Consider the following 19469-nt stretch of genomic DNA (forward strand, 5'->3'; position numbering starts at 1 on the left):
TTTTATGTCCACTGGGATTACTCTCGTAGTAGTATCAACAACCTGCCAGCCTCTCACGTGAAGCATAAGTCTGGGCGCCATTACTGGGTATGCACGCCCTGCTCAGGGGTTCCAGTCCTGACCCAGACCTTGGTGAATAGATTTTGTAGCTCATCTGGACACGGAAGCCCTCATGATCCTTTATGAGGAACTGGAAAACACAGCATCTGGAATAGCCCATGTAGCCTGCTGCCACAGCAGCTTAGCTCTGGATAGATATGGATGGATCAATGCATTTAAAAATATGCTGATTATCTTTAAAACTGCTAAAATCAACACCTCTAAAAGCTAAAGTTTGGTCCAGCAATGACACATACTTTATCCTGGAAGAATGTGCTTCTGCTTTTGTGCTGCTATAACTACAGACTTTATTTCTTCGTTAGTTTTCATGTGAAAGACGAGTTCTTTCTCATGCCACGTTGTTTGGACGAGCAGTTCTCAGGAAAGCTTCAACCCACATCTGCCACAGTTCTGAGCAGCTGCACACAGCATAATCTCCCCTGTGCTCTCTCTCACAAACACACACACACACTTTCAGTGACACATCCTTATAGAAACAGTAAGCTATTAACAGGTTTCATGGCACAGGAGATATTGGTATATTTATAACAAAACAGAAGCATCTCTTACTATGACAGACCCACAAACTCCCCTCTAAACATTTCCCAGTTTTTCCTTTGGTCTGCATTTGTGTGAGCAGTGTGTACTGGCCACAGTGGCTGTAAGATGTCCTTAATACTGCCAGTGTGACACGGTGAGTTCCCCCAGAGATGCAGTTTGTGTTTTTTAAGATCCCCGTTCTTCCTGCGCTCACAAATCATTACATTTTAACAATGTGTTATAAGACAGACACATATACAATGTAACATTCTGACTAGACAAACATACACACTATAAAAACACACAAGTGCTCCATAAAACACAAATCAGGGGAAACACTGATAATATAAAATTTGCACATATATAATGTTTTAAATTCATGTAACGAAGTCCTTTCTTCCACAGTCCTGTACACAACTGTGCTTTTGATTGAACTGTTCTTGCTCTAATTTTCATGTCTATACACACTGAAAAACAATTTCTTATGCAACGCGATTGGTGTCTCTGTGACAATACAGGGAGTGCAGAATTATTAGGCAAATGAGTATTTTGTCCACATCATCCTCTTCATGCATGTTGTCTTACTCCAAGCTGTATAGGCTCGAAAGCCTACTACCAATTAAGCATATTAGGTGATGTGCATCTCTGTAATGAGAAGGGGTGTGGTCTAATGACATCAACACCCTATATCAGGTGTGCATAATTATTAGGCAACGTCCTTTCCTTTGGCAAAATGGGTCAAAAGAAGGACTTGACAGGCTCAGAAAAGTCAAAAATAGTGAGATATCTTGCAGAGGGATGCAGCAGTCTCAAAATTGCAAAGCTTCTGAAGCGTGATCATCGAACAATCAAGCGTTTCATTCAAAATAGTCAACAGGGTCGCAAGAAGTGTGTGGAAAAACCAAGGCGCAAAATAACTGCCCATGAACTGAGAAAAGTCAAGCGTGCAGCTGCCAAGATGCCACTTGCCACCAGTTTGGCCATATTTCAGAGCTGCAACATCACTGCAGTGCCCAAAAGCACAAGGTGTGCAATACTCAGAGACATGGCCAAGGTAAGAAAGGCTGAAAGACGACCACCACTGAACAAGACACACAAGCTGAAACGTCAAGACTGGGCCAAGAAATATCTCAAGACTGGTTTTTCTAAGGTTTTATGGACTGATGAAATGAGAGTGAGTCTTGATGGGCCAGATGGATGGGCCCGTGGCTGGATTGGTAAAGGGCAGAGAGCTCCAGTCCCACTCAGACGCCAGCAAGGTGGAGGTGGAGTACTGGTTTGGGCTGGTATCATCAAAGATGAGCTTGTGGGGCCTTTTCGGGTTGAGGATGGAGTCAAGCTCAACTCCCAGTCCTACTGCCAGTTTCTGGAAGACACCTTCTTCAAGCAGTGGTACAGGAAGAAGTCTGCATCCTTCAAGAAAAACATGATTTTCATGCAGGACAATGCTCCATCACACGCGTCCAAGTACTCCACAGCGTGGCTGGCAAGAAAGGGTATAAAAGAAGAAAAACTAATGACATGGCCTCCTTGTTCACCTGATCTGAACCCCATTGAGAACCTGTGGTCCATCATCAAATGTGAGATTTACAAGGAGGGAAAACAGTACACCTCTCTGAACAGTGTCTGGGAGGCTGTGGTTGCTGCTGCACGCAATGTTGATGGTGAACAGATCAAAACACTGACAGAATCCATGGATGGCAGGCTTTTGAGTGTCCTTGCAAAGAAAGGTGGCTATATTGGTCACTGATTTGTTTTTGTTTTGTTTTTGAATGTCAGAAATGTATATTTGTGAATGTGGAGATGTTATATTGGTTTCACTGGTAAAAATAAATAATTGAAATGGGTATATATTTGTTTTTTGTTAAGTTGCCTAATAATTATGCACAGTAATAGTCACCTGCACACACAGATATCCCCCTAAAATAGCTAAAACTAAAAACAAACTAAAAACTACTTCCAAAAACATTCAGCTTTGATGTTAATTAGTTTTTTGGGTTCATTGAAAACATGGTTGTTGTTCAATAATAAAATTATTCCTCAAAAATACAACTTGCCTAATAATTCTGCACTCCCTGTAATATTTCTAATAAATACAAGTAAAGGATAAGTCCGTTTATAATTAACAATGAACCAGTTAAGACGTTATATCCACAACAGTGAAATCCATTTGGTGAGTAGTTGCCCTGTATGTTAGTACATGTACTAACATACAGGGCATGTCTGTAAGAGTGTAACAAAGTTGCCTCGTGAAGAATTAACACGCAATGTTAAAACATTCAGTTTTTCAGAATTTACATAAATGTTTAAGTAATGTGGATTCAGTTCAGCCACATAAATTCACACTGTGCCAGTTTACAGCAAGAGTCACTTCAACATGCTTTGTTGTTGATCCCTATGAGCAAGCACTACCCGCAGGTGTGGGGAGGAAGACGTCTGCTCTGTGGAAAGGTTAATAATGTGGTTATGCTTCCATCTCATGTGTTGAGTTGATATTTAAAATATGCATCTTCATAGACGGGTTGAACACACACACACACACACTGTGTGTACATGTGCAGCCATTAACCTTCCCTTGTTCCTCCAATGACGAGCTCACAGCTTTGTGCAAGGGGATGAAAATAAAATGTCCCGACATTTCAAATTAGCAGCGTGGGCTGTGAGTTGGAAAGCTCGTCAAAGTACTGAGATACGTAATGCACATTTAAAAAATATACATATATGTAATAAGTGGGTGGAAATCTTTGATTGCTTTTTCCATTGTCTTTCTATTATAAGTCAACAGAGGAAGCCAGCAGGGGACGTCCCGCTCCCGCTCAGCGCACCACCAGGTTAAAGTTCCACTGCCTGCTTGTCTCTGTTTGTCTAATCTGCGGCTCTTTGTTGGCTTTGGAAAATTGGTGTTCTTATTTGGCATGCAGTCTCTTTGCACCCCACAAGTGCAGGGTTGAGCTCTAAAGTTTGAGCAACAATAAAAAAGTTAACCCCATCAGAGATTTATAGCAATGGCTCTCTTCAACTAGTTAGTGCCAAACACAGCATGCAAGTCTGTGGCTTAGAGCTGCAGCTTGTACCTCCTCCTCTTCCTTCCTCTCTGCAGCAGGCCCAAGTGTTCTGCTGTAAAAAAAAAAAAAAAAAATCAACTGTCTTATTGAAGCCATCAGCTCTCCCATTTAAAATGGTTTAATTCCATTATTGTAACACTGACAGGTGGATTCTTGGGATTAGACAAAGTTTTTTTCTGTGAGTGCAAAGAAAATGAAATACAGCTGCTACATTGTTAAACTCGGTTGTGTGTGTGTGTGTGTGTGTGTGTGTGTGTGTGTGTGTGTGTGTGTGTGTGTGTGTGTGTGTGTGTGTGTGAGAGAGAGAGAGAGAGAGAGAAGCTAATTTAGCATCTTTTACCCAGCTCGAAATCACAGCATAGTCGTGTCCAACCAGTTCTAATGTTCACCAGCTGGGCAGCACCTTTATCTGGGTGCAGTGATGATAATAGTCAGATGTGACTTTGTGTTCACAGGTTTCTTCGTGAGGCGCAATGAGGACATTTTCACTGTCCACTGGTTGGACCTGGCTGAAGCTCAGGAGGTAGAGTGGGTCATCCACTGACTGGAAGACTGGTGGGTTGATCCCTGGCTGCTCCAGTTTGCATGCCAAATATGCAAATATCAATGGGCAAGAATCCTCTTAAGCACAGGAAAACATGCGGCCTGTTGTATAAAGTGCTCTGTGCGCTCGGGGAGAAAAGAAAAGCAATCAGCCCATTTAACGTTCAAGTCATGTGTGAGGGCGTTCATAAGGGACAGGTGTGCGAGTCTCTCCCATTGTCTCGTGGACCATAACTATGATTTGACACATGGAGAATGTTGTGCTCTTTGTAGCAAGCTGGTAGCTAGAAAATAATAATAATACTAGTAATATTTTCATATTGGCTCCTGATGGGACTTAGCTGATAGTCCATTGTGAAAAATGCACCATGTTTGACTATGATGATGATGCTTGGCAGTACAAACAGAAAAAACAGTAACTAATAACTTTCTGTCACACATTGACAGAGAAATGTCAAAAGGAAGAGTAGAGTGTGTTTGAACACTGTGATACAGGTGTTACAGCACCCTCTGCACTCCTGGCCTTTCTTTGCTTTCACACAGATCTTTGAATTTTGCTGCGCAGAATGACGAGTCAGCGCAGTCTGACAGTCTGACACTAGAGGGAGCTCTCTGGAAACTCATTTCAGTTCTACATATTTGTCCTATGGAGAGAGCCATGATTGTTTTCCGCTAACTGACGTACCTCCTGCAGACCGTGCTTTGAAGAAAGCATAATATTTTTTCTTTTGTACATATAATGATTGATTTTAAAAGTGTGCTAGGTGTTAGACCCTTTAAAATAATAATAATAATAATAATTGTTGGGTTGTGTTAATATGAGCTACCAGACATACCAGAAAATAACATATTATTATTATTTGATCCTGTCGGGGTCTCCTTTTAGTAAATTAAAATATGAAGCTTGTGTGGATGTGCATACATCACTGCGTGCACACATGCACACAGTGATGTATCCAAGTCTGACCACGTGGTCACACTTGGATGTAAAAAGCTTCTTAAATCGGACCAGGTGCCTATTTTGTGTGTGTGTGGTACATATTGGCCCATTATATTATATTATATTATATTATATTATATTATATTATAAACTTTTCAAACAGATGACATGAGAATAGAATAGAATAGAATGAACTCATCAGCACCGATTGGTTAAGGCTGATTTAAGGGTTGGGCAGGACAGGAAATGAGCCACCGGGAACGCGCAGGGTGAGGATACGCGCTCCCACAAGTTTTTTTGGGATCCGGTGTAGCGTCAAGTCAAACTGCAGAATACCGGAAGTGAGGCGTTTTCGGCTTCACAGTAAAAGCTTAATTCCTATTTGTATGGTTCTTATATGCACTTTATTCTCAATCCTTAAATCTAAAATTTGATATACAGAGAAAAAACAAAAACTTCATTTTTTTATGTAATATACACTGGTCTGTGTGGAGTCTGGAACTGGATTATTTCCCTCAGTTTAACTTGTACAATGACAAAAAAAAAAAAAAAAAATCCAATCTAAATTGAGATAAATAAAAAATAGAACCTAAAAGTGTTTAATATTGTGTAGCCTAGCCAAATAAACATGAGAAGTGGCATTCTCAAATGTCAGTACTAATAATAATGCTTTTTTTTCCTAAGGCAAATGAGCTACAATTAAAATACAAGAGAGTAGCCCGCTACCACAAAGTTATCATTATAATGTAAACAGGACATAAATATGTTATCATTATTTATTGTCAGTTATTAAATAATAATAATAATAATAATAATAATAATAATAAAAAGGGCTCATCTTTCTAGTTTTATTGTGAAAGTCACGCCGGAAGTGCTCCGAGTGCCAGCCTCCAGTATCAGCAGCGGTGTTGGGATTCAGTGTGGCAGCAAGGGAAATCAGTGGAATCTGGGCTATCTGGGAAAAGGGCAGTCGGTGAAAACCGGCAAGAATCCCGGCGAAGTGTCCACCGTGACACCGCAGAAGCTCCCGGCGGACTCCTCGGTCCCGTCTCCCGCTGCTGCCTGCGGTTTTTCCTCCCTGGATCCGCACAGTAAGTAGCCCGATTCCTCGCTCACCTAAACGCATCTTTATCACACCGCATTCACCCTTTTTCTCTCTCGGTAACCTTTGTGGATCAAGCACTAAAGCGGCTTCTCCTGGCTGCTGAAACACCGGAGCTTTTTCGTTTTGTGACAAATGCATCACGATTTCCATTCGTTAACATCCGCTGCAATAGGAGCTAATTAATTCCGTTAGAAGCTGCATGTGTGCAAAGAAAGGAGAAGGATGTGAGGGGGGGGGGGGGGGGGGGGTGACAGAAAAAAGGCACTGGGGTGTCTGCATGTGCACACACGGGCTCGCTGCTCGTAGTGTCACACTGCGCCGGGGCCTGCTGCGCACACACTCCCGGCCTGTAAGCGCAGGGTCGCCAGGGAACAGCAGCCGGCTTGCATCGCCTTTCCAGGCGGAATATCGGCGTAGCTCCGAGGCCAGGCATGCCGGGCTGACGCGAGCTAGGCGTGGCCTTCATATAGCGTTACACAGATATGGGCGTGTCCCCCGCAGCTGCCTCACAACTCACTGCTGTCCGGTTAAATCGCATCCACATATTACGCGCATTGATGTGATTTGAGCATCAGTTTCCATTTTCGTGATGTTTTGTGTAATAAGCAGACTGACGAAGGCTCGCCCCGAGGCTTCTTTAAAAGTCCTTCCAAATGCAGCATCATTAGACATGCAGGCCTGCCATCTGTCTGTCTGTCCTCCTCCCGTGCACCGTCAGGGTCTAACTTCCTCTCTGTCTGTCCTCCTGCTCACACTCCTGTCCGTCTACACTGACGGACCCAGCAGGGTTAGAAGTGGTGGTCAGCCATTTTTTATGTGTGTTGCTGTAAGCTGTCAGGTGTTTAAATGACGTGATTCCACTGTATATATATACAATATATTTATAAGCATTATATTTCTTTGATGTCATCCATTGGTTTTGGATGCCTCAGTGTTGGTGGTTACGGTGTGTGCAGTGTTGTTTGTTTTTGAGTCCATAGAGATGTGCAGTGGTATTAGGAAATGCTAGCAGGGCGGTTAGCTGAACCCACGACTGTACAACACACAGATTCACATGTCAACAACCGACCTTTTGGAAGCCTTTCCTACACAGCCAGCCATATTATTAACACTAAATATGGGGGCGTGGTTTAGTTGTGTTACAGCCATTAGAGGTGTGGCTTAGCAGGCGCTGATTTGATACAGCTCCCAACAGGCCATGTTAATAATAACGCTAAAATTACACAAAATTATCTTATTTTTTAATATAATATGCAGGCACTTACACAATATTTCTGCCAAACCACAGTTATTGTGATTAGTTCATTGTTCTTTTTATAACCAAGAAGAATATCATCAGTACTTTTTATCACATGCTGGTATTACTATTTGAATTGTATGTTCCATGCTGGTGTGCATGGCTGAATGCGTGTTGTATGAAGTGCTCTGAGTGCTCAGGTAGAGTAGAAAGCGCTGTATAAGAACCAGTCTGTTTATCATGACCACTTCAAAAAGTAGTGAGATGGCAATGACGAAAGATCTTCCTTTTGAAGTATCCAATGGTTACTCATGTCTGTCTTTTATATACAGTCTATGAGAGAGAGCAGAATATGGAGCAGTTTCTCTGATTAACGTGGTTATAGTTAATCTTAAACTCCTGAGTGCAAACCAGACCGAACAGGCAAACAGCTAGAAGGGCAAACCTGCAGCTCCACATGGGAAATAGTTCCAGGAGCTTTGCTGGGAAGATTTCAGGTATGAACATCCTGACGCGTTCACTTGCCGTGCTCGTCTCTGAGGTTCTTCGACAGGCTTCCTCCTTGCGTTTCAGAGGGTCCGTGTCGAAGCATGTTGGTTTTTGCTGGTCAGATGCTCCAGCATCTCCATACAAGACTCATGTTGTTTTTCCTGCTCGTGTCTCCGTGGACCTGTTGCTACAGCTGCACACGTTTTTATCATCAAGTCTCTCCACAGCTACAAGATCTAAGCTTCATTCACTCACCATTGTAGTAAAAGGAAGGGCTGTGGCACACACTTTGTACCAATGTGTGACTGAAGATGCAGGAGCAGTGTAGTGTGTTCAGTCACAGAAGCCTGATGTAAGTGTACTGATGTAGTGCAACATGAAGTTGTACTTACAACTGATTTTGTGGGAATGAGACTGTGATCACAAACTCTTCTTTAACTGAGGAGTTAATCGCGTCCACTGGTGATGATATATAAAGTATTCAGAATGATTTCGCCACACTAACAGCTTTAAACGTTTCTCATTCAAATGTGTGATGCCTCATTTCAACCAAATGTTCTTAAAACCACTCGTAAAGGCGTAAACGTCTGTAACTGGGCTCGTCAGAGCTCCAGTCTAATTGTTCTGGCACTTTTGAGAAGTCCCGCCTCGATAACGCGCTCGCGTGCGGCAAAGTGGGGCAGGATCCCGTGTCTCCGGGTGGTGCTGAGAGTGAACTGGAGTATAAAAATCTCAGATGCCCTAATTCCACTCAAGGCTTCCCCAGCTATGTGTGACCAGCCCCTGGACTACACTGTCCACTGTGCCCTCACTAACATGCTGATTTAGTCGCCTGGCGCCTTTTTAAACAGCGTGACACCATTTTTGATGGTTTTAGCATTGATGCAGTACCAGTTGCTGCTTATTGCTGGCAAGGTGTGGATTACATGTTTAAATTGTTTAAATATCGTGAACATCATTTGGCTAACCATTGCAGTTAAACTCACCTAATTACCAAGCGCATAAACATTATAAACAATAATATATTGTTGAGTAATCATCACTGCTAATAAGTATACTGGTTGCTTTTCTTGGCAAACCAGAACATGAACAGGCTTCGCTGATTTGGTGCAAGGAGCATGTTGCATAAAGCACTTAATGCTGGGCTCACACTCTGCGATTTTTGGCCCATTTTGAGCTGATTTTTGAGTCGTGCGACCGTTTTGGTGATCGGCCCGAGTTTGCCCTTCATCGTGCGTCGTGCATCGTGTAGTATACGTGGGGCAACGACAAGCGATTAACACCTCACGACCAGCTCCCGATCATCAATCGCTTGGTCGGGAGGATTTCAAACTTGTTTGAAATCCTCACGACCGTCGTGAAGGTGTCACCGCATGTCGGTGAAAAAATCGCACAGTGTCTGCCCAGCTTAATGAAGCAGCTGTGAAAACCTGCGCATGTGTGGTACAAGTACAGCCTGGGGGGAGAAAAGGTGATGTTCTTTATTTCCCAGATATTTTGATCAAATATTACTGATAATTGTATTGCATTGCACAAAAGTGTTGAGGCACTCTTCAATATTTTGCTCCCAACCAGTCAGAATTTCCTGTAGTCTTTTAAAGCAGTGTTGAGCTGCCAGGCTTCTTGGGACATTGGCTGCCTTACCCACCTCAGCTCACCAAGGCAGTACAGGCACTGCCTTTTAATCCAGTCCTTGTACCCATGTATCATCCAAGCATAAAACACCTAACTAGAGAGAGATGAGTTAGTGTTGTGTTTACATGTACCAGACTTGGCAGTTGTGTCATTAGCTTGATTTTGTTCCCATTTCTGTGGTTGAATCCATGAAAAATGCTCCAATGGAGACACTTTGGAAAACTCCACCTCTTCCTCCTGTAACTATATACACTATATATCTATGTGCACTGAACAGATATATTTTAACTTTCATGTAGAGTCTTAAGCACAAGACATTTTGCTTCACCGAGGTTTATTAAGGTTTTACAGTAACAGGGCAGGTAATGTAAGGGGAGAGTTCTCCGGTAACTAACCTTCCCCAATACACACTCAACGTCTTTGAGTGTTACAATGTTACCAAAACAGTAACATTGTAACAGAGATCCTGAACACATCACGATAAAATATCATACAACGATATAATCACGCACGCACGCACACACACACACACACACACTTTGAACTACACTGAAGTGTTTTAAGAACCTATGTAGTTATAAGATTATATATTAGTAATTAGGATTAATGTGTGACCTTTGACCATGCTGTGACCTATTGTCAGAAGGCAAAGCAAAGGGTTAACCTGAGGGTGTCCCTTTGGGCTGGGCCCTCAGCCAGAGCTGCCCGTACCCTGACCTGTACCTGACCCCTGCAGCTGTGTTTGGACGGGTGGGAAAGTTACTCAGCAGCAGGGGGCGGGGATACTGATCCCTATATATCAGGGGACCAGAGGACACCCCCAGCACTCGTTTCCCCTCTGCTGATGCTCTCTGTCCGTCTCTGTGTTGTTCTGCTGTCTGTGCTTAAGGCTGTACACCCCGGGGTTTGGCTTTGCTTGCTTTCTGCTATGTAATTCTCTTGCTAAATGTCTGTATGTATTTTTCCTGCTGTTCATATGATTCAGTGTATTAAACTCTGTTCCAGAGCATCTTTTTAAGTGTCTTGATTTTAATTGGATCTAAAGAGGTTGGATCTCCACATCCTTGGTGGGAGAAGGTTATCAGGATGGCTTCAAAATTTACGACCACAACCTCAGACACTTATTTCTACTGTTCGGTTTAGAGGTGCTGGCCTCTCTTTTACACCAGCGTCACTACAGTAATGGGTGTGGGGCAGAATGCAGATGGTATGTAAACTGTATGGAGATCCTGTTAGACTGTCGGTTCGAATGAATCAGATTGACTAATAAATACGCATGGTGGTCAGAACAAAACAGTCCGGTACAAACTGCAACAGATGTTAGTAAATGAGGTCCAACGATCTCAAACATGCTGCCAATGCAGTAAAACATACATGGGTTGAAAATAGGGCTGCCATGATTACTATCAAAATCGTCGACAACTAACTTAATAGTCGATGTGTCGTTTGAAGCTTTGTGAGATCCCGAAAGATACAGGAATAAGTAGTAGGATTTAAGAGTGTAATAATGGACTGAAACAGAAGATGGCAGCACTGCATGTACAAGGATGACAGCTGCCGTCAAACCCCGAAGAAGAAGAAGCTGTGTCCGGTATCGTAGCTGTGTCCAAATTCAGGAACCGCATCCTCCTGAGCCCGCATTTGTAGGCCGATTACGTTACAGCGACACGACAAAGACTGTCCAAATTCGAAGACTCCTCCAAATGTGGCCTTAGCCGTGTAAACTTCAAATATCTGTTCGGTTTATCAAGACATCACATATTTGCAAGAGCGCTCCGACGTTTTCGGAGACGTCTGTTACCGACCAGCTCGATAGTGGGGTTCAAGGCTCACTAGAGCACAGCGAGAACAGCGGACTCCCCGCACATCATTTTCAACCCCCCGCGGCCTTTGGCTACTCAGGTTAAACATGATACATAAGTCAGTTAGATAACTTAAAAATGTTGTTGTTTGGCTTTTTTCAGTATTTTATTTGTTCCTGAGTAAATCGGTTTGGCTGAGATTAAAGTTATAGTTTTTACACAGCTGAATAAACGTCAAGCAGAGAACTGATTATCAGAAGTGTGAGACGGTGGAGAAAATACTCCGGTGTCCTGTTATATTTTAGATAGCAAGGAGTTTATTAAACTCCACCGAAACAATCTGCAAATCTGCAAACTATCATCTTCATTATTTTTAGTTAGCACAGACCTGAAACACTTCAAGCTGTAAGCTAATGATAGTCAGTGTTGGTCAAGTTTCTTGAAAAAAGTAATCAGTAACTAATTACTGATTACTTCATCAAAAACGTAATCCCGTTACTTTACTGATTACTTATTTTCAAAAGTAATTAATTACTTAGTTACTTAGTTACTTTTTAAAAACACGATTTACAACCTGAAGAGGTGATAAAGCGATAGATCTTTCAGCCCAATTCTACTTTTTCTGCATAATCCATCATACAAAATGTAATCAAATGGAAAGGTCTCTTTTTAAAACTTGTTTTATTAGTTTTAATCTTTTAACTTTAAGCATCAAGCAAACATTTAATTATCTGCAACATTCTGTGACTGGAAGAAATTAGTTTAACATTTAAACCTATTTTCTGCACATTCCAGCACATAAAATAAAATATTTTTTGTGTTTACACTCACTCTTTCAAATAGATGCAAGTAAAACACAGCAGAAAATAAATAAAGTCAAAGACTCAGCGGTCCTGTTGCTCTATTTTCACCTGTAAAGCAGGAGTGGGGTAGGCGGAGGTTTACCCTGGTGCAGGTGTGCCGCGGTCAGTGGAAGAATCCGCAAGTTTCTCTGAGTTTCCCATTACGGCGTAGCGCACTCGGTGCTTGCTTGGAAGTTTAGGGGTTTTTTCGCTGTAAAAAGAAGTTTTCTTCCCACGCACAACGGACACTAATGTTTTTGTCACTTTTTATGGAATCAAACTCAAAGTAAGGTCAGTACTTCCACGCTTTAAATGCTGCACGCTCATACTCTCTCTGCACTCGATATATGATCCATTGTTGATCTGCACACAGCTGTTGTCACGAACGTCGCACTCGCTTACGTCACTGTCATGAGACATTCTTGCAAAAAAAACGGTTTTAGTAACGCAGTAACGCAGCGTTCCTACGGGAAAGTCACGGTAATCTAATTACCGTTTTTGCAATAGTAATCCCTTACTTTACTCGTTACTTGAAAAAAGTAATTGGATTACAGTAACGCGTTACTTGTAAGGCGTTACTGTAATCCACCAGACGAGGTGGCCATAGAGCGGGAGCCTCGTCAGCCATGTTTAGACTGTTGCCCCACAGACCCAGTAAGCAGCACACAATCAGCTCATGCATGGATGCCTCTGAATGTTCACATTGATTGAAATAGAGTACGTACTTTATTAACTAAAAATAAAATATTTACTTTTCTTATCTACGTACTTAATGTTATGAGCCATATTAAAATGATAAAAGCATTTTTAATAGAAATGAGATTTTCAGTTAATCTGAACAATAGTTCAAATAAATCATCAACTCAGAGAAAGACGGAGTCACAGAAACAGCAAATATTTTTGAGTTATAGAGCTTTTTTATATGTGTTTAATTCAAAGGAGCAAGTTTGAAAGAAGCAGAGCTCATTAAGGTTCACACATGGATTAAACATAGATGGTTGTCATGTGCTCAAACTGCACATGTCCAAACCATCTCAGCCTCGCCTCTCCAAACTGCTCAACCTGAACCTGTGATGTTCTCATTTCTAATCCTGTCATTCTGGACTCTCCCAGTGAAAATCTTGAAAACTCTGCCACTTCCAGTCCAGTATCCTGTCTCTTTTGTCAATGCCCCATCTCCAAACCATACATCAAAGCTCTCACTAACATCTGGTAAACCTCCCCTTTCACTCTTGCTACTATTGTTCTGTCACCCTGCCTGCTCTCTCCTCTTCACCACTCTTGTGCTCTGTCCGTTGCCTTGGATGGCTGACTTCAGTAAACTCATCTATTACACATGTCTCATTTATCCGGCTTTATACAGGCTTTTTCCAAAATATTAGAGAAAATACAAGAGGAAAGAGTAATCAATAATTACTGCAGTATGCATTAAGTATATATATATATATACAGTGGGGCAAAAAAGTATTTAGTCAGCCACCGATTGTGCAAGTTCCCCCACTTAAAATGATGATAAACCTCCCCTTTCACTCTTGCTACTATTGTTCTGTCACCCTGCCTGAAAAAAGTAATCGGATTAACGCGTTACTGCCCATCTCTGCTGATAGTTGTATAAGAGCAGATGCTGCTGGTGCAATAAGCCGTACGTTTTACATGATCTGATTAGTCGACTATCAAAATAGTCGTTTGTGGCATCCCTGGTTGAAAAACCAAAGTGCAGCTGTGTCATTCATGGCCTGGCCTCCTCTGCAATCTAACAGAACAAAAAGCAGCTGACATCCAAAGAAGAGCGTTGGAGCGCCCTTCAAAAAGCTTAGAGAAATATTTCTCAAGACTATTTAAGCAATAACTGGAAAGCTTGCCTTAGAGTTCAGGCTGTATGGACGAATGAAGGCGGTCATACCAAATACTGACTGTCAAGCTCAACTGTTTCATACTTGATATTTCCATGGATGTCTGCACATGTTTCAGTAACTGCACCTTTTTCCCATTTTCCTAAAAAATCGAAAGAAATGTGGGAAGACTTTTGCACAGCACCGTACCTGCTTTACATCTTCACCAATTGCCCAACAGTAAACTATAATACACATAATAACTGTAAAATGATGTGGTACATAGATTATAATTTAACATGTAATGAGGATAAATGTATGCGTTTTGATGACGAATGATGTCAAAGCTGATCTAAACAGTTATGTTTTGATTGGCTGTTCCCATTCCACACTTGTATCCACTGTGTAACATGCATTTACAGCATGATGGGCTGTGCACCGTTAGCACAAACAGGAAATGGCACTAGACTTAAGTCAATCAAAGCATGGCTTTGGGATGTCATGGACAATTACACATTACAAACAAACATGTTTGTACAAAGATGACGTTAGTTTAGTTCATTCACGAGGCTTTCCAAACACACGGCCACATCATTAGACGCACGCTGACAGTTCTGAGGAAATTAAATTTCCACCATGAATAGAAGTTTGCAGCATGAAGCGAGGACACATCGAGTTAACCTGTTATTTCTGCTGCCTTGAGGCCTTTGCCCTCGCACCTTCAAAATAAAAGAAGGATCTGCTCTAATGTATTGACACAATGGAAGGAGCAGGTTGCTGTTCGATTAATAACGCAGACGACGAGTTTGTTTCTTTTAGCTCTCTCCGGTCATCTGTTGCTGCTTCCACTGTGCGTTCTCATTTTGATCCAGTTGGACGTGCATTTGATTGGAATCATTATTTTGATGAGAGCTTTCAGTGACTGTGCGAGGCTCTGCTTAGTTGCTCAGCAGCACTTAGACCTCTGTTATGGGAATTAGCCCATCTGCGTTTCCGAGCAGCGCAGAGGCCTACGAGCACAGAGTCGACGTTTGGCCTCGTGTGCTTCCTCTGGCATCTGTATCAGCTGCTCTACTGCAGTTTGTCAGTATATTGCCACTGGAGGCTAAGAGAGGTCAAACTAGGTCACCATCTGATGTTTTTGGGGTTTTTCTTTTGCATGTCTGTCCTTCTCTAGCGAAGTGTATGGAAAAGTCATCCCTCCTTCTCTCAGGAAATTCCATCTCATCCCAGGGGTGAGACAGACAGAGGGTGTGACGGAGCAGCACAGCACATCAGCAGGGACACTTTTCCAGCACATTGAACTGTTTGTGTTTAGACAGTTTACCTTGGACTAAGGGAGTAATAAGTTTGATTCACACACTGCAGGGACAAAAAGCACTGGACCAAACCTCTGAATCTTTGAATTCAGCTGTTTTCAGTCCCACTGCCACTGGTGTAGAAAATCAAACAGCCAGCCACGCTGTCTGCCTTCACGAGCTGCTGTGAATGTATCGAGATATCCCGCAGTCAGCTGTAAGTGGTGAAGTTGAACCGTTTGGAAACGTGGGATTAGTGCTGGGCGATATGACGATATATATCGTGTGGACATTTGTCTTCTATCATTTCTAACATAATTTTATAAATTATTAAATAAAATATACCATTAACCCTTTAAAACCGGTCGGAGCAGGCACACTCCGTTTTGGGTAACTATTTTTAAATCCCTGTAGAACTGGAACCGCGTAAGCTAGCACAATAATTGTTTTTGCATATGAAACCGGAGGAGTTGTACTTACATCTTATGCCATCAGCTTGTCCTCGGTCACGGTTTCCTTCCACATATAGCTTTGCAAAAACTGCATAAAAACCACTTGCAGCAACAAAAACATAATATTCCAGATATAGATTCCAATATTCAGGGCCTTATGAGCCTATACTGGTGTTTTTAAAAGTTATGTTTGACTTTATGCTTTTCTGTATAGTTTCTGGAATGCTTAGAACTCAAACTGCACTGCTGGAAATAGTTTATTTTGATGCAAATGCAGTTTTTTTGGGTTTTTTTTGCAAATTTGCATTGTAATATTTATTTTCACTTTTCCTGCAGTATATAAATATTAGCTTATCTCAAAAACAAAACTATGAAGACACTCAAAATAAATTTCCTGTGGTGGGAAACTATTTTGTGCAACTTTTTTGTATTTACAGTTTTGCGGGATAAGCCTTTTAAATTTCTCTAACTAGAAATATATGTAAAAAAAAAAAAAAAAGATTTTCAATTATTCTGTAGTTTATTGCACTTTTTTTTTGCAATTTATGTAGTTACTATGACTAATGCATACATATTATTAAAATTTTGGCTGTAATGGTTGTATTGATGTATAGCAACTTGAAATGCTCCCAAAAATGGCTCCACAGCATGTAAAAATATAAAGATAAGCTCTGGTGGACTTGGTTCTGTGGTAGGTCTTAAAGGGTTAAATAGCCTGTGGCAAATATATTAGTGTTGTCTTCTCACTATAAATACTCTTAACTTTATGCAAGAGAAAATAAAGTATAAAAAAATGATATTTTTCGCAAAGAAACTCCATCTCGTGGTTTTGCGACATGGTGCTGCTTTATGTGCACCTGGATTTGCGACATGCTTTACGGTAACTCAAAACGATGGGCGTGTGACAGGTTGCAGTTTCATGCCCGGACATGCAACAGGCAGAGACAGCTACACAGGCAGCCCAAGAAGAAGAAGCACTTTTACCGAAAAGAGGGGGTACGTCTGCGGTTTGGTAACATTTTGGGTTCAACAGCACCAACACGGAGCAGAAGACGCCCATTTGCAAGCTATGCTATAAAACTATTCCAGCACCCGATGGCAACACAACAAATCTCTTCTATCACCTACAGAAGGTCCACGAAAAAGAATACTCAAGAATCTAGAAAATCCGAGCTAAACCAAGCTGTGGAACGACAGGAGCAAGTTGGGAAAAGAAAAACTATACCAGCTGAAGATACAGCAGCCTTTCACACGAGGCACGCCGTATGAGAAAACGTCCCAGCGCCATAAACAAATGACAGGAGCCGTCTCGCATTACATTTGTAAAGCCATGGCCCTGTTTATGTAGTTGAGAAGGACTGCTTTCGTGACCTCGTCAAAGTCCTTGATCCGAGGTATGTTATGCCCGGTCAGTTGGTAAAGTCGAGTTGCCTCGCTTATATGACGCATGCCGGGCCAAAGTAGAGCAGGATGTTTGCAGTGTCGTGCATTAAGCCTTGGCTGCTGACCTGTGGACGAGCAGAGATACGCAGCCCTACATGAGCATAACCATCCGTTTCATTAACAAAGACTGCACCCTCTTCTGCTGTTTACGGACTGCGTACTTTCCAGATGACCACAGGTCAGGTGGTGTATCGTGATATATATCGTTATCGTGATATAAAATAATTCATATCGTGATAAATATTTTTTCCATATCGCCCAGCACTATGTGGATCTCAGCCATGAAGTTCTTTGCTTTAAAGAGGAGAAATAACAAAAAGCAAATATGATTATGTATGATGTTAGCCCTTTGATGTGCCACTATGACAGCCGAGGAAGGCTCTAGGACCTGCAGTCCTAAGCAGCTCAATAGTTCTTTAACCTTAAAGCTGTCACCAGACTACAGCGGGTCACTCCTGAGGCCGTCATCAACCCAACCGGAGCTCTGACGACAGTAACAAAAGGAAAAAATGTCGCCCAAACTCCCAAGATATTGTTCATAAAACAAAGGTCACATAGTTAGAAACCTCAGAGCGGGACTAAAGTGGACATTAACACCACCCCTCAGACGTCGCGGTGCACATGCAGATGTTTCACCTTTAACAAAGACATGATTTCATGCTAAAGCACCTCTGACATCGTCTTTCCCACATATTTCAGCTGTTTGAAGTCTGATTGGAAATGTCCTTGTGTGCACACACCGTGTCATAAATGGCCAAAGAGTGAGCTGCAGGGTATTGTTACACACCACCTGTGCGTGGTGCTGTGTCAGCGTGAAGCCTGCAGCCACACATTAGCACACAGCGGGATTATGGTCAGCACCCGGAGAGGCTACATGCTGTCTGCTTGGTCACAGCTTGGTAGAAGCAGCTTCCTCCTCAGCTATTTGTTTTCCACTGGTTGTCAACAGCAAGTCTAAAAGTAGACATCAGTCCACTGATGGTATCTGCCCCAATGTTACGCCCACACCGACTGGTGATTGTGCGTGTTGTTGATGTTGGTTGATATTGTTTCAAACCCACACACGGGGTTTCCACGTTAACCCCTGATAAGAGCTGGGTTTTTCCTGCTCGTTAACTTTGAGGCTGGTTTAAGACGAGGGTTGGACGACCGAGTTATGCATGAAGTGTTTAAGCACTGAACATATGAATTTATGAAGGCAGTGATGAAGCTGCACGTGTGTGTGTGTGTGTGTGTGCGCGCACACTGGTAGAAGTAAATGGTTTTTACTGTGTGTTGTTGAAACAGGCAGCTGGCAGCTGAATGCAATGACTCAGCCTGTGTGTGTGTCTGTTTGTGTGTGTTTCTCTGCCTCCCACATAGACACACACAGTATTAATGGAGTATCCAGATGAGTAGCAGTACTCTGGTCTCCAGTGTCTCCCCTTAGTGGACATCTTTGTAAAGAAAACACCCAGTGGGTAAATCAGAGACTGGTACAAGGATCCTTCCTGTACTTGTTAGCAAATCTCAGTGGTTTTTATTGGATTGTGCGTAAGGGAAACACGTACACGCCACTCAAGGTTCAGAGGTCAGGGATGCCGTAGAGAAGGCTGCTGTTGGTCTGAGACACATTCCTGTCATAGTTTCAGTGGCTGAACAACACCGACTCCTGAAGAAGAAACAGACTCACACAAATCAAAGTAGAACTAAGACAAATAAGGTTCAAACACTGCATCAATCTCTAATGTGACAACTAGAAATGTGTTTTTGTAAAACCCAAAGATGTCCACATGTAACTGAGCAGTAAAATGGTATGAAACACCTGACACAGGAAGCTCAGGACATGTTGCTGTGGAAAGCAATGGTTAGCTGTCTGAGGTATCTTAGCAAGAACGTGAAGCTGCAGCAGCTGAGTTTCCAAAAGGTTTCAGTACTTCTGTGACAACGACAGCCGTCTCCACTGGTCTTTATCCACCGTGTTGCTGCCGTCAGCCACAGATGTCAACAAATCCAACACGAGCATCAAGAACAAAAATGCTTTCTTTTTTATGTACTGGAGTTTAAATGGTTCCAACCCCTGCATCTGACAGCTCGGTGCTTATTTATTATAAAGCTGTGGCTTCTAAATAATAATACTGGATTGCATTTATATAGCGCTTTTCTAG

The 19469-nt window shown here is 42.2% G+C and overlaps 1 protein-coding gene across 3 annotated transcripts in view; it reads left to right on the forward strand.

Annotated features, from left to right (window-relative positions):
• Positions 1-3069: 3069 nt before the first annotated feature.
• The window catches only part of raph1a (Ras association (RalGDS/AF-6) and pleckstrin homology domains 1a), a 76340-nt gene continuing 59940 nt past the window's right edge, over positions 3070-19469 (forward strand). For 2 of the 3 annotated variants that reach the window (XM_040006275.1, XM_040006274.1), the window contains exon 1: positions 6068-6278. The gene's annotated coding sequence lies outside the window, so the exon portion shown is untranslated. Of the gene's footprint in view, positions 3083-6067; positions 6279-19469 lie in introns of those variants that run through there. The other variant, XM_040006272.1, reaches the window with a different exon arrangement.

The sequence above is a fragment of the Simochromis diagramma genome, unplaced genomic scaffold (assembly GCF_900408965.1).
Source record: "Simochromis diagramma unplaced genomic scaffold, fSimDia1.1 OVJJ01000511.1, whole genome shotgun sequence".
Classification (NCBI taxonomy): domain Eukaryota; kingdom Metazoa; phylum Chordata; class Actinopteri; order Cichliformes; family Cichlidae; genus Simochromis; species Simochromis diagramma.